Raw genomic sequence first — 12,249 nt, 5'->3', positions numbered from 1 at the left:
CTCTGGCACGGTTTGGCTGATGCAAGGTAACCAAAACACAAGACAACTTTTAATAAAAATCATTGGTTTCTTTGTTAACGTGCACTGTCCAACATGGGACTTTCACACGTCAGGTAAATATGATAACCAATACACAACAGAAGCAGATGCAGATTGCTTATCAATGTCGTGATAGAACAGTTGTGATTTGAGTAGAAGAAGCGCCCCTGAATTGATACTTATTATATACAGCCTGTAAGATAGTCAAAAATGCATGCTAGGAGAGGAGATGCAAATATAAATGTATTAGAAAAATACATAAAGAGGAGTGATATGCTTTTATTCATGCAAGGCTAGAAAAAATCCCCATACTGTCGAAAGCATTCATACACCACCAAATGGAAATAAACAATTCTGACATTAAACGAAAAGGTGACGATGGATTTGTATCATCACCTTGAGAAGGATCATCTAGGAATTGAGCCCAAGCCTCAGCACTTAAAAACCAGAAACACTCCACTAAAATAAGAGGCCTGTTGGTGCCAACAATTCTCAAAGTTAATGCTTGTTCTGGTTGAGCATTGAACCGAATGCAGGGCTCTTTTGAAAGTGAGGTCTGTGAATCAACAGATACATCCACATGCCAATTATGTTATTGTTTTTAAGAGAATTCACTTTCTTGGAACGAGACTGCATGAACCCATCTTCAGGGCCTGGACAATTTCATGCAAAACGGCAACTCTCAACATTGCAGCCAAGACAATATAACTAGTGTTTCTGCCCGGTTTCGAACCGGGGACCTTTCGCGTGTGAGGCGAACGTGATAACCACTACACTACAGAAACAGATACCTACAGGTGATTCTTCTGTGATGAAACTGCTCAAAACAGGTTATTCCAAGGGCATCTGGTTTTAGATTTCTTTCATGCAACCTGCCCGACAGCCCTATCTGAACGCTTGTATATGCCTTGCAAGTTCAGCATTTTTGCAAAATGCTTAAAGAGAAATGTTTCCTATTTGCTCAGGCAGGGCAAGGTTAAAAGCATGAGACTCTAGCAAATAATCATCCACTACTGCAAAGAGAAAATTAATATTGGCTTTGAAATGCATACTTCAAAAGAGCACCAATGAAAGGGCTCGTCCGGGATTTGAACCCGGGACCTCTCGCACCCTAAGCGAGAATCATACCCCTAGACCAACGAGCCGTTGAAAGACCCTCACCTCTGAAAAGGTAATACCAGCTCTAAGCCCGCAATGAAGATCATGCTGGGGTCTTTTTCATGCTTGGTCTGTGAATTCACAGGAAATTCAGTGTCAACTTACCCTTTCTCAAACGATAGCACTATCATTTGTAAGTGTCCCCTTTTATTTTGTCTCAGCATTGGACACGTCTTACAGGAAGTCAGCAGTTATTTATATATTTCTGCATTGGCTAGAGCCTAAAGAGAAAGAATAAAAAGCTGTTCATAACAACATAAGAAACACATTTTGCCTTTTCTCTCCAATACTGATTCCCTTTGTGCAAATCGGAATGCCAAGGTGAATAGCTGGGCCACAGATTCTGGCTAGTTATCTATCTCTTGAATGCAAGAAGCAATAAAAACTGCCTAATGCAGGACTAAAGCATTCCTTGCATAGCCTCTAACATCATAACATAACTGAGCTGCTGGTAACAAGCTAAGCAATGCATTCCCAAAATGAGAAGTACATGTGCTTATGTGCTTATCCGCTCAATCAGCGCTCGATCAGGCTCGATCAGGCGAGATATAGGAAAGGTGGAAAGGGTCCAAATGGCTGTCCCTTCCTTTTTAGGGTGGGTCCTGCTGACTATCATAGGATTCCTCTTAAGAGTGGCCAGGGTCAGAGGAAAAACTTTCAATGCTTCTTAGTGTTCTCTCCAGAAGCAGGCATTTTCTGTGCCTTTAATTTCAGGCTTTTCCCAGCAGTCTCTGTTCTGCCTATGTAAATTAACAAAAGCAGTGCTTATTCCTCACTTGCTCTAATGTCCTTCCTGTCCACAAAGCTCTGCCTAAGTATGCTTTTTTTCTTTTTCAGGGAAATTCTAAATGGTTTCTCTGTCCACTCTGTGGCAGTAGAATGCTGATTATGATGCCATGTTTTGTGGAATCACCAAGGTACAACTACAGAGGAATATATGAGTCTGAAGGACATGGAACTCTTAGCTAACACATCACAATATGTGATGCTTGCCAACCAAGCACTACATTCTGGTGCGCTGATGATCAGAACATTCTGCTCCTAAAGGAAAGAAAATACCGCTTGATTGAAAATAAAGTCTCTGTTTATATTAACGCTCTCTCTCTCCCTATATCTATCTATCTATCTATCTATCTATCTATCTATCTATCTATCTATCTATCTATCTATCTATCTATCTATCTATCTATCTATCTATCTATCTATCTATATCTCTATCTATCTATCTATCTATCTATCTATCTATCTATCTATCTATCTATCTATCTATCTATCTATCTATCTTTATATATGGATACATGCATACACCTACTCATAGATATGCCATGCATTTCTTTGGATTTGTTTCAACCTCTTGCCATTTATTTGAGAATCCCTACTTTTCAAGTGACTGCAAATGAAGTCATCTCTGGCACGTTTTGGCTGATGCAAGGTAACCAAAACACAAGACAACTTTTAATAAAAATCATTGGTTTCTTTGTTAACGTGCACTGTCAAACATGGGACTTTCACACGTCAGGTAAATATGATAACCAATACACAACAGAAGCAGATGCAGATTGCTTATCAATGTCGTGATAGAACAGTTGTGATTTGAGTAGTAGAAGCGCCCCTGAATTGATACTTATTATATACAGCCTGTAAGATAGTCAAAAATGCATGCTAGGAGAGGAGATGCAAATATAAATGTATTAGAAAAATACATAAAGAGGAGTGATATGCTTTTATTCATGCAAGGCTAGAAAAAATCCCCATACTGTCGAAAGCATTCATACACCACCAAATGGAAATAAACAATTCTGACATTAAACGAAAAGGTGACGATGCATTTGTATCATCACCTTGAGAAGGATCATCTAGGAATTGAGCCCAAGCCTCAGCACTTAAAACCAGAAACACTCCACTAAAATAGGAGGCCTGTTGGTGCCAACAATTCTCAAAGTTAATGCTTGTTCTGGTTGAGCATTGAACCGAATGCAGGGCTCTTTTGAAAGTGAGGTTTGTGAATCAACAGATACATCCACATGCCAATTATGTTATTGTTTTTAAGAGAATTCACTTTCTTGGAACGAGACTGCATGAACCCATCTTCAGGGCCTGGACAATTTCATGCAAAACGGCAACTCTCAACATTGCAGCCAAGACAATATAACTAGTGTTTCTGCCCGGTTTCGAACCGGGGACCTTTCGCGTGTGAGGCGAACGTGATAACCACTACACTACAGAAACAGATACCTACAGGTGATTCTTCTGTGATGAAACTGCTCAAAACAGACTATTCCAAGGGCATCTGGTTTTAGATTTCTTTCATGCAACCTGCCCGACAGCCCTATCTGAACGCTTGTATATGCCTTGCAAGTTCAGCATTTTTGCAAAATGCTTAAAGAGAAATGTTTCCTATTTGCTCAGGCAGGGCAAGGTTAAAAGCATGAGACTCTAGCAAATAATCATCCACTACTGCAAAGAGAAAATTGATATTGGCTTTGAAATGCATACTTCAAAAGAGCACCAATGAAAGGGCTCGTCCGGGATTTGAACCCAGGACCTCTCGCACCCAAAGCGAGAATCATACCCCTAGACCAACGAGCCGTTGAAAGACCCTCACCTCTGAAAAGGTAATACCAGCTCTAAGCCCGCAATGAAGATCATGCTGGGGTCTTTTTCATGCTTGGTCTGTGAATTCACAGGAAATTCAGTGTCAACTTACCCTTTCTCAAACGATAGCACTATCATTTGTAAGTGTCCCCTTTTATTTTTTCTCAGCATTGGACAAGTCTTACAGGAAGTCAGCAGTTATTTATATATTTCTGCATTGGCTAGAGCCTAAAGAGAAAGAATAAAAAGCTGTTCATAACAACATCAGAAACACATTTTGCCTTTTCTCTCAAATACTTATTCCCTTTGTGCAAATCGGAATGCCAAGGTGAATAGCTGGGCCACAGATTCTGGCTAATTATCTATCTCTTGAATGCAAGAAGCAATAAAAACTGCCTAATGCAGGACTAAAGCATTCCTTGCATAGCCTCTAACATCATAACATAACTGAGCTGCTGGTAACAAGCTAAGCAATGCCTTCCCAAAATGAGAAGTACATGTGCTTATGTGCTTATCCGCTCAATCAGCGCTCGATCAGGCTCGATCAGGCGAGATATAGGAAAGGTGGAAAGGGTCCAAATGGCTGTCCCTTCCTTTTTAGGGTGGGTCCTGCTGACTATCATAGGATTCCTCTTAAGAGTGGCCAGGGTCAGAGGAAAAACTTTCAATGCTTCTTAGTGTTCTCTCCAGAAGCAGGCATTTTCTGTGCCTTTAATTTCAGGCTTTTCCCAGCAGTCTCTGTTCTGCCTATGTAAATTAACAAAAGCAGTGCTTATTCCTCACTTGCTCTAATGTCCTTCCTGTCCACAAAGCTCTGCCTAAGTATGCTTTTTTTCTTTTTCAGGGAAATTCTAAATGGTTTCTCTGTCCACTCTGTGGCAGTAGAATGCTGATTATGATGCCATGTTTTGTGGAATCACCAAGGTACAACTACAGAGGAATATATGAGTCTGAAGGACATGGAACTCTTAGCTAACACATCACAATATGTGATGCTTGCCAACCAAGCACTACATTCTGGTGCGCTGATGATCAGAACATTCTGCTCCTAAAGGAAAGAAAATACCGCTTGATTGAAAATAAAGTCTCTGTTTATATTAACGCTCTCTCTCTCCCTATATCTATCTATCTATCTATCTATCTATCTATCTATCTATCTATCTATCTATCTATCTATCTATCTATCTATCTATCTATCTATCTATCTATCTATCTATCTATCTATCTATCTATCTATCTATCTATCTATCTATCTATCTATCTATCTATCTATATCTCTATCTATCTATCTATCTATCTATCTATCTATCTATCTATCTTTATATATGGATACATGCATACACCTACTCATAGATATGCCATGCATTTCTTTGGATTTGTTTCAACCTCTTGCCATTTATTTGAGAATCCCTACTTTTCAAGTGACTGCAAATGAAGTCATCTCTGGCACGTTTTGGCTGATGCAAGGTAACCAAAACACAAGACAACTTTTAATAAAAATCATTGGTTTCTTTGTTAACGTGCACTGTCAAACATGGGACTTTCACACGTCAGGTAAATATGATAACCAATACACAACAGAAGCAGATGCAGATTGCTTATCAATGTCGTGATAGAACAGTTGTGATTTGAGTAGTAGAAGCGCCCCTGAATTGATACTTATTATATACAGCCTGTAAGATAGTCAAAAATGCATGCTAGGAGAGGAGATGCAAATATAAATGTATTAGAAAAATACATAAAGAGGAGTGATATGCTTTTATTCATGCAAGGCTAGAAAAAATCCCCATACTGTCGAAAGCATTCATACACCACCAAATGGAAATAAACAATTCTGACATTAAACGAAAAGGTGACGATGCATTTGTATCATCACCTTGAGAAGGATCATCTAGGAATTGAGCCCAAGCCTCAGCACTTAAAACCAGAAACACTCCACTAAAATAGGAGGCCTGTTGGTGCCAACAATTCTCAAAGTTAATGCTTGTTCTGGTTGAGCATTGAACCGAATGCAGGGCTCTTTTGAAAGTGAGGTTTGTGAATCAACAGATACATCCACATGCCAATTATGTTATTGTTTTTAAGAGAATTCACTTTCTTGGAACGAGACTGCATGAACCCATCTTCAGGGCCTGGACAATTTCATGCAAAACGGCAACTCTCAACATTGCAGCCAAGACAATATAACTAGTGTTTCTGCCCGGTTTCGAACCGGGGACCTTTCGCGTGTGAGGCGAACGTGATAACCACTACACTACAGAAACAGATACCTACAGGTGATTCTTCTGTGATGAAACTGCTCAAAACAGACTATTCCAAGGGCATCTGGTTTTAGATTTCTTTCATGCAACCTGCCCGACAGCCCTATCTGAACGCTTGTATATGCCTTGCAAGTTCAGCATTTTTGCAAAATGCTTAAAGAGAAATGTTTCCTATTTGCTCAGGCAGGGCAAGGTTAAAAGCATGAGACTCTAGCAAATAATCATCCACTACTGCAAAGAGAAAATTGATATTGGCTTTGAAATGCATACTTCAAAAGAGCACCAATGAAAGGGCTCGTCCGGGATTTGAACCCGGGACCTCTCGCACCCAAAGCGAGAATCATACCCCTAGACCAACGAGCCGTTGAAAGACCCTCACCTCTGAAAAGGTAATACCAGCTCTAAGCCCGCAATGAAGATCATGCTGGGGTCTTTTTCATGCTTGGTCTGTGAATTCACAGGAAATTCAGTGTCAACTTACCCTTTCTCAAACGATAGCACTATCATTTGTAAGTGTCCCCTTTTATTTTTTCTCAGCATTGGACAAGTCTTACAGGAAGTCAGCAGTTATTTATATATTTCTGCATTGGCTAGAGCCTAAAGAGAAAGAATAAAAAGCTGTTCATAACAACATAAGAAACACATTTTGCCTTTTCTCTCAAATACTTATTCCCTTTGTGCAAATCGGAATGCCAAGGTGAATAGCTGGGCCACAGATTCTGGCTAATTATCTATCTCTTGAATGCAAGAAGCAATAAAAACTGCCTAATGCAGGACTAAAGCATTCCTTGCATAGCCTCTAACATCATAACATAACTGAGCTGCTGGTAACAAGCTAAGCAATGCCTTCCCAAAATGAGAAGTACATGTGCTTATGTGCTTATCCGCTCAATCAGCGCTCAATGAGGCTCGATCAGGCGAGATATAGGAAAGGTGGAAAGGGTCCAAATGGCTGTCCCTTCCTTTTTAGGGTGGGTCCTGCTGACTATCATAGGATTCCTCTTAAGAGTGGCCAGGGTCAGAGGAAAAACTTTCAATGCTTCTTAGTGTTCTCTCCAGAAGCAGGCATTTTCTGTGCCTTTAATTTCAGGCTTTTCCCAGCAGTCTCTGTTCTGCCTATGTAAATTAACAAAAGCAGTGCTTATTCCTCACTTGCTCTAATGTCCTTCCTGTCCACAAAGCTCTGCCTAAGTATGCTTTTTTTCTTTTTCAGGGAAATTCTAAATGGTTTCTCTGTCCACTCTGTGGCAGTAGAATGCTGATTATGATGCCATGTTTTGTGGAATCACCAAGGTACAACTACAGAGGAATATATGAGTCTGAAGGACATGGAACTCTTAGCTAACACATCACAATATGTGATGCTTGCCAACCAAGCACTACATTCTGGTGCGCTGATGATCAGAACATTCTGCTCCTAAAGGAAAGAAAATACCGCTTGATTGAAAATAAAGTCTCTGTTTATATTAACGCTCTCTCTCTCCCTATATCTATCTATCTATCTATCTATCTATCTATCTATCTATCTATCTATCTATCTATCTATCTATCTATCTATCTATCTATCTATCTATCTATCTATCTATCTATCTATCTATCTATCTATCTATCTATATCTCTATCTATCTATCTATCTATCTATCTATCTATCTATCTATCTATCTATCTATCTATCTATATATCTTTATATATGGATACATGCATACACCTACTCATAGATATGCCATGCATTTCTTTGGATTTGTTTCAACCTCTTGCCATTTATTTAAGAATCCCTACTTTTCAAGTGACTGCAAATGAAGTCATCTCTGGCACGTTTTGGCTGATGCAAGGTAACCAAAACACAAGACAACTTTTAATAAAAATCATTGGTTTCTTTGTTAACGTGCACTGTCAAACATGGGACTTTCACACGTCAGGTAAATATGATAACCAATACACAACAGAAGCAGATTGCTTATCAATGTCGTGATAGAACAGTTGTGATTTGAGTAGTAGAAGCGCCCCTGAATTGATACTTATTATATACAGCCTGTAAGATAGTCAAAAATGCATGCTAGGAGAGGAGATGCAAATATAAATGTATTAGAAAAATACATAAAGAGGAGTGATATGCTTTTATTCATGCAAGGCTAGAAAAAATCCCCATACTGTCGAAAGCATTCATACACCACCAAATGGAAATAAACAATTCTGACATTAAACGAAAAGGTGACGATGCATTTGTATCATCACCTTGAGAAGGATCATCTAGGAAATGAGCCCAAGCCTCAGCACTTAAAACCAGAAACACTCCACTAAAATAGGAGGCCTGTTGGTGCCAACAATTCTCAAAGTTAATGCTTGTTCTGGTTGAGCATTGAACCGAATGCAGGGCTCTTTTGAAAGTGAGGTTTGTGAATCAACAGATACATCCACATGCCAATTATGTTATTGTTTTTAAGAGAATTCACTTTCTTGGAACGAGACTGCATGAACCCATCTTCAGGGCCTGGACAATTTCATGCAAAACGGCAACTCTCAACATTGCAGCCAAGACAATATAACTAGTGTTTCTGCCCGGTTTCGAACCGGGGACCTTTCGCGTGTGAGGCAAATGTGATAACCACTACACTACAGAAACAGATACCTACAGGTGATTCTTCTGTGATGAAACTGCTCAAAACAGACTATTCCAAGGGCATCTGGTTTTAGATTTCTTTCATGCAACCTGCCCGACAGCCCTATCTGAACGCTTGTATATGTCTTGCAAGTTCAGCATTTTTGCAAAATGCTTAAAGAGAAATGTTTCCTATTTGCTCAGGCAGGGCAAGGTTAAAAGCATGAGACTCTAGCAAATAATCATCCACTACTGCAAAGAGAAAATTGATATTGGCTTTGAAATGCATACTTCAAAAGAGCACCAATGAAAGGGCTCGTCCGGGATTTGAACCCGGGACCTCTCGCACCCAAAGCGAGAATCATACCCCTAGACCAACGAGCCGTTGAAAGACCCTCACCTCTGAAAAGGTAATACCAGCTCTAAGCCCGCAATGAAGATCATGCTGGGGTCTTTTTCATGCTTGGTCTGTGAATTCACAGGAAATTCAGTGTCAACTTACCCTTTCTCAAACGATAGCACTATCATTTGTAAGTGTCCCCTTTTATTTTTTCTCAGCATTGGACAAGTCTTACAGGAAGTCAGCAGTTATTTATATATTTCTGCATTGGCTAGAGCCTAAAGAGAAAGAATAAAAAGCTGTTCATAACAACATAAGAAACACATTTTGCCTTTTCTCTCAAATACTTATTCCCTTTGTGCAAATCGGAATGCCAAGGTGAATAGCTGGGCCACAGATTCTGGTTAATTATCTATCTCTTGAATGCAAGAAGCAATAAAAACTGCCTAATGCAGGACTAAAGCATTCCTTGCATAGCCTCTAACATCATAACATAACTGAGCTGCTGGTAACAAGCTAAGCAATGCCTTCCCAAAATGAGAAGTACATGTGCTTATGTGCTTATCCGCTCAATCAGCGCTCGATCAGGCTCGATCAGGCGAGATATAGGAAAGGTGGAAAGGGTCCAAATGGCTGTCCCTTCCTTTTTAGGGTGGGTCCTGCTGACTATCATAGGATTCCTCTTAAGAGTGGCCAGGGTCAGAGGAAAAACTTTCAATGCTTCTTAGTGTTCTCTCCAGAAGCAGGCATTTTCTGTGCCTTTAATTTCAGGCTTTTCCCAGCAGTCTCTGTTCTGCCTATGTAAATTAACAAAAGCAGTGCTTATTCCTCACTTGCTCTAATGTCCTTCCTGTCCACAAAGCTCTGCCTAAGTATGCTTTTTTTCTTTTTCAGGGAAATTCTAAATGGTTTCTCTGTCCACTCTGTGGCAGTAGAATGCTGATTATGATGCCATGTTTTGTGGAATCACCAAGGTACAACTACAGAGGAATATATGAGTCTGAAGGACATGGAACTCTTAGCTAACACATCACAATATGTGATGCTTGCCAACCAAGCACTACATTCTGGTGCGCTGATGATCAGAACATTCTGCTCCTAAAGGAAAGAAAATACCGCTTGATTGAAAATAAAGTCTCTGTTTATATTAACGCTCTCTCTCTCCCTATATCTATCTATCTATCTATCTATCTATCTATCTATCTATCTATCTATCTATCTATCTATCTATCTATCTATCTATCTATCTATCTATCTATCTATCTATCTATCTATCTATCTATCTATCTATCTCTCTCTCTCTCTATCTATCTATCTATCTATCTATCTATCTATCTATCTATCTATCTATCTATCTATCTTTATATATGGATACATGCATACACCTACTCATAGATATGCCATGCATTTCTTTGGATTTGTTTCAACCTCTTGCCATTTATTTAAGAATCCCTACTTTTCAAGTGACTGCAAATGAAGTCATCTCTGGCACGTTTTGGCTGATGCAAGGTAACCAAAAAGACAACTTTTAATAAAAATCATTGGTTTCTTTGTTAACGTGCACTGTCAAACATGGGACTTTCACACGTCAGGTAAATATGATAACCAATACACAACAGAAGCAGATGCAGATTGCTTATCAATGTCGTGATAGAACAGTTGTGATTTGAGTAGTAGAAGCGCCCCTGAATTGATACTTATTATATACAGCCTGTAAGATAGTCAAAAATGCATGCTAGGAGAGGAGATGCAAATATAAATGTATTAGAAAAATACATAAAGAGGAGTGATATGCTTTTATTCATGCAAGGCTAGAAAAAATCCCCATACTGTCGAAAGCATTCATACACCACCAAATGGAAATAAACAATTCTGACATTAAACGAAAAGGTGACGATGCATTTGTATCATCACCTTGAGAAGGATCATCTAGGAATTGAGCCCAAGCCTCAGCACTTAAAACCAGAAACACTCCACTAAAATAGGAGGCCTGTTGGTGGCAACAATTCTCAAAGTTAATGCTTGTTCTGGTTGAGCATTGAACCGAATGCAGGGCTCTTTTGAAAGTGAGGTTTGTGAATCAACAGATACATCCACATGCCAATTATGTTATTGTTTTTAAGAGAATTCACTTTCTTGGAACAAGACTGCATGAACCCATCTTCAGGGCCTGGACATTTTCATGCAAAACGGCAACTCTCAACATTGCAGCCAAGACAATATAACTAGTGTTTCTGCCCGGTTTCGAACCGGGGACCTTTCGCGTGTGAGGCGAACGTGATAACCACTACACTACAGAAACAGATACCTACAGGTGATTCTTCTGTGATGAAACTGCTCAAAACAGACTATTCCAAGGGCATCTGGTTTTAGATTTCTTTCATGCAACCTGCCCGACAGCCCTATCTGAACGCTTGTATATGCCTTGCAAGTTCAGCATTTTTGCAAAATGCTTAAAGAGAAATGTTTCCTATTTGCTCAGGCAGGGCAAGGTTAAAAGCATGAGACTCTAGCAAATAATCATCCACTACTGCAAAGAGAAAATTGATATTGGCTTTGAAATGCATACTTCAAAAGAGCACCAATGAAAGGGCTCGTCCGGGATTTGAACCCGGGACCTCTCGCACCCAAAGCGAGAATCATACCCCTAGACCAACGAGCCGTTGAAAGACCCTCACCTCTGAAAAGGTAATACCAGCTCTAAGCCCGCAATGAAGATCATGCTGGGGTCTTTTTCATGCTTGGTCTGTGAATTCACAGGAAATTCAGTGTCTACTTACCCTTTCTCAAACGATAGCACTATCATTTGTAAGTGTCCCCTTTTATTTTTTCTCAGCATTGGACAAGTCTTACAGGAAGTCAGCAGTTATTTATATATTTCTGCATTGGCTAGAGCCTAAAGAGAAAGAATAAAAAGCTGTTCCTAACAACATAAGAAACACATTTTGCCTTTTCTCTCAAATACTTATTCCCTTTGTGCAAATCGGAATGCCAAGGTGAATAGCTGGGCCACAGATTCTGGTTAATTATCTATCTCTTGAATGCAAGAAGCAATAAAAACTGCCTAATGCAGGACTAAAGCATTCCTTGCATAGCCTCTAACATCATAACATAACTGAGCTGCTGGTAACAAGCTAAGCAATGCCTTCCCAAAATGAGAAGTACATGTGCTTATGTGCTTATCCGCTCACTCAATCAGCGCTCGATCAGGCTCGATCAGGCGAGATATAGGAAAGGTGGAAAGGGTCCAAATGGCT

General features: G+C 39.7%; 10 non-coding genes across 10 annotated transcripts; all 10 read right to left on the bottom strand.

Moving 5' to 3' along the window:
• Nucleotides 1–751: 751 nt before the first annotated feature.
• TRNAV-CAC (transfer RNA valine (anticodon CAC)) lies at nucleotides 752–824 on the bottom strand. Its single transcript has one exon. It is a non-coding gene; the product is annotated as a tRNA-Val (tRNA).
• A 288-nt stretch (nucleotides 825–1,112) lies between these two features.
• TRNAP-AGG (transfer RNA proline (anticodon AGG)) lies at nucleotides 1,113–1,184 on the bottom strand. Its single transcript has one exon. It is a non-coding gene; the product is annotated as a tRNA-Pro (tRNA).
• Nucleotides 1,185–3,353: 2,169 nt separating this feature from the next.
• TRNAV-CAC (transfer RNA valine (anticodon CAC)) lies at nucleotides 3,354–3,426 on the bottom strand. The gene has a single exon. It is a non-coding gene; the product is annotated as a tRNA-Val (tRNA).
• Nucleotides 3,427–3,714: 288 nt separating this feature from the next.
• TRNAP-UGG (transfer RNA proline (anticodon UGG)) lies at nucleotides 3,715–3,786 on the bottom strand. The gene has a single exon. It is a non-coding gene; the product is annotated as a tRNA-Pro (tRNA).
• Nucleotides 3,787–5,983: 2,197 nt separating this feature from the next.
• Nucleotides 5,984–6,056, bottom strand: TRNAV-CAC (transfer RNA valine (anticodon CAC)). Its single transcript has one exon. It is a non-coding gene; the product is annotated as a tRNA-Val (tRNA).
• A 288-nt stretch (nucleotides 6,057–6,344) lies between these two features.
• On the bottom strand, nucleotides 6,345–6,416 carry TRNAP-UGG (transfer RNA proline (anticodon UGG)). Its single transcript has one exon. It is a non-coding gene; the product is annotated as a tRNA-Pro (tRNA).
• Nucleotides 6,417–8,603: 2,187 nt separating this feature from the next.
• TRNAV-CAC (transfer RNA valine (anticodon CAC)) lies at nucleotides 8,604–8,676 on the bottom strand. Its single transcript has one exon. It is a non-coding gene; the product is annotated as a tRNA-Val (tRNA).
• Nucleotides 8,677–8,964: 288 nt separating this feature from the next.
• TRNAP-UGG (transfer RNA proline (anticodon UGG)) lies at nucleotides 8,965–9,036 on the bottom strand. Its single transcript has one exon. It is a non-coding gene; the product is annotated as a tRNA-Pro (tRNA).
• Nucleotides 9,037–11,221: 2,185 nt separating this feature from the next.
• On the bottom strand, nucleotides 11,222–11,294 carry TRNAV-CAC (transfer RNA valine (anticodon CAC)). Its single transcript has one exon. It is a non-coding gene; the product is annotated as a tRNA-Val (tRNA).
• A 288-nt stretch (nucleotides 11,295–11,582) lies between these two features.
• TRNAP-UGG (transfer RNA proline (anticodon UGG)) lies at nucleotides 11,583–11,654 on the bottom strand. The gene has a single exon. It is a non-coding gene; the product is annotated as a tRNA-Pro (tRNA).
• Between the last annotated feature and the right edge of the window lie 595 nt (nucleotides 11,655–12,249).

The sequence above is a fragment of the Lissotriton helveticus genome, chromosome 8 (genome assembly GCF_964261635.1).
Source record: "Lissotriton helveticus chromosome 8, aLisHel1.1, whole genome shotgun sequence".
In the NCBI taxonomy this organism is placed as follows: domain Eukaryota; kingdom Metazoa; phylum Chordata; class Amphibia; order Caudata; family Salamandridae; genus Lissotriton; species Lissotriton helveticus.
Note: the sequence above shows the minus strand (reverse complement) of the source record. Positions and strands in the feature narration are given on the sequence as shown.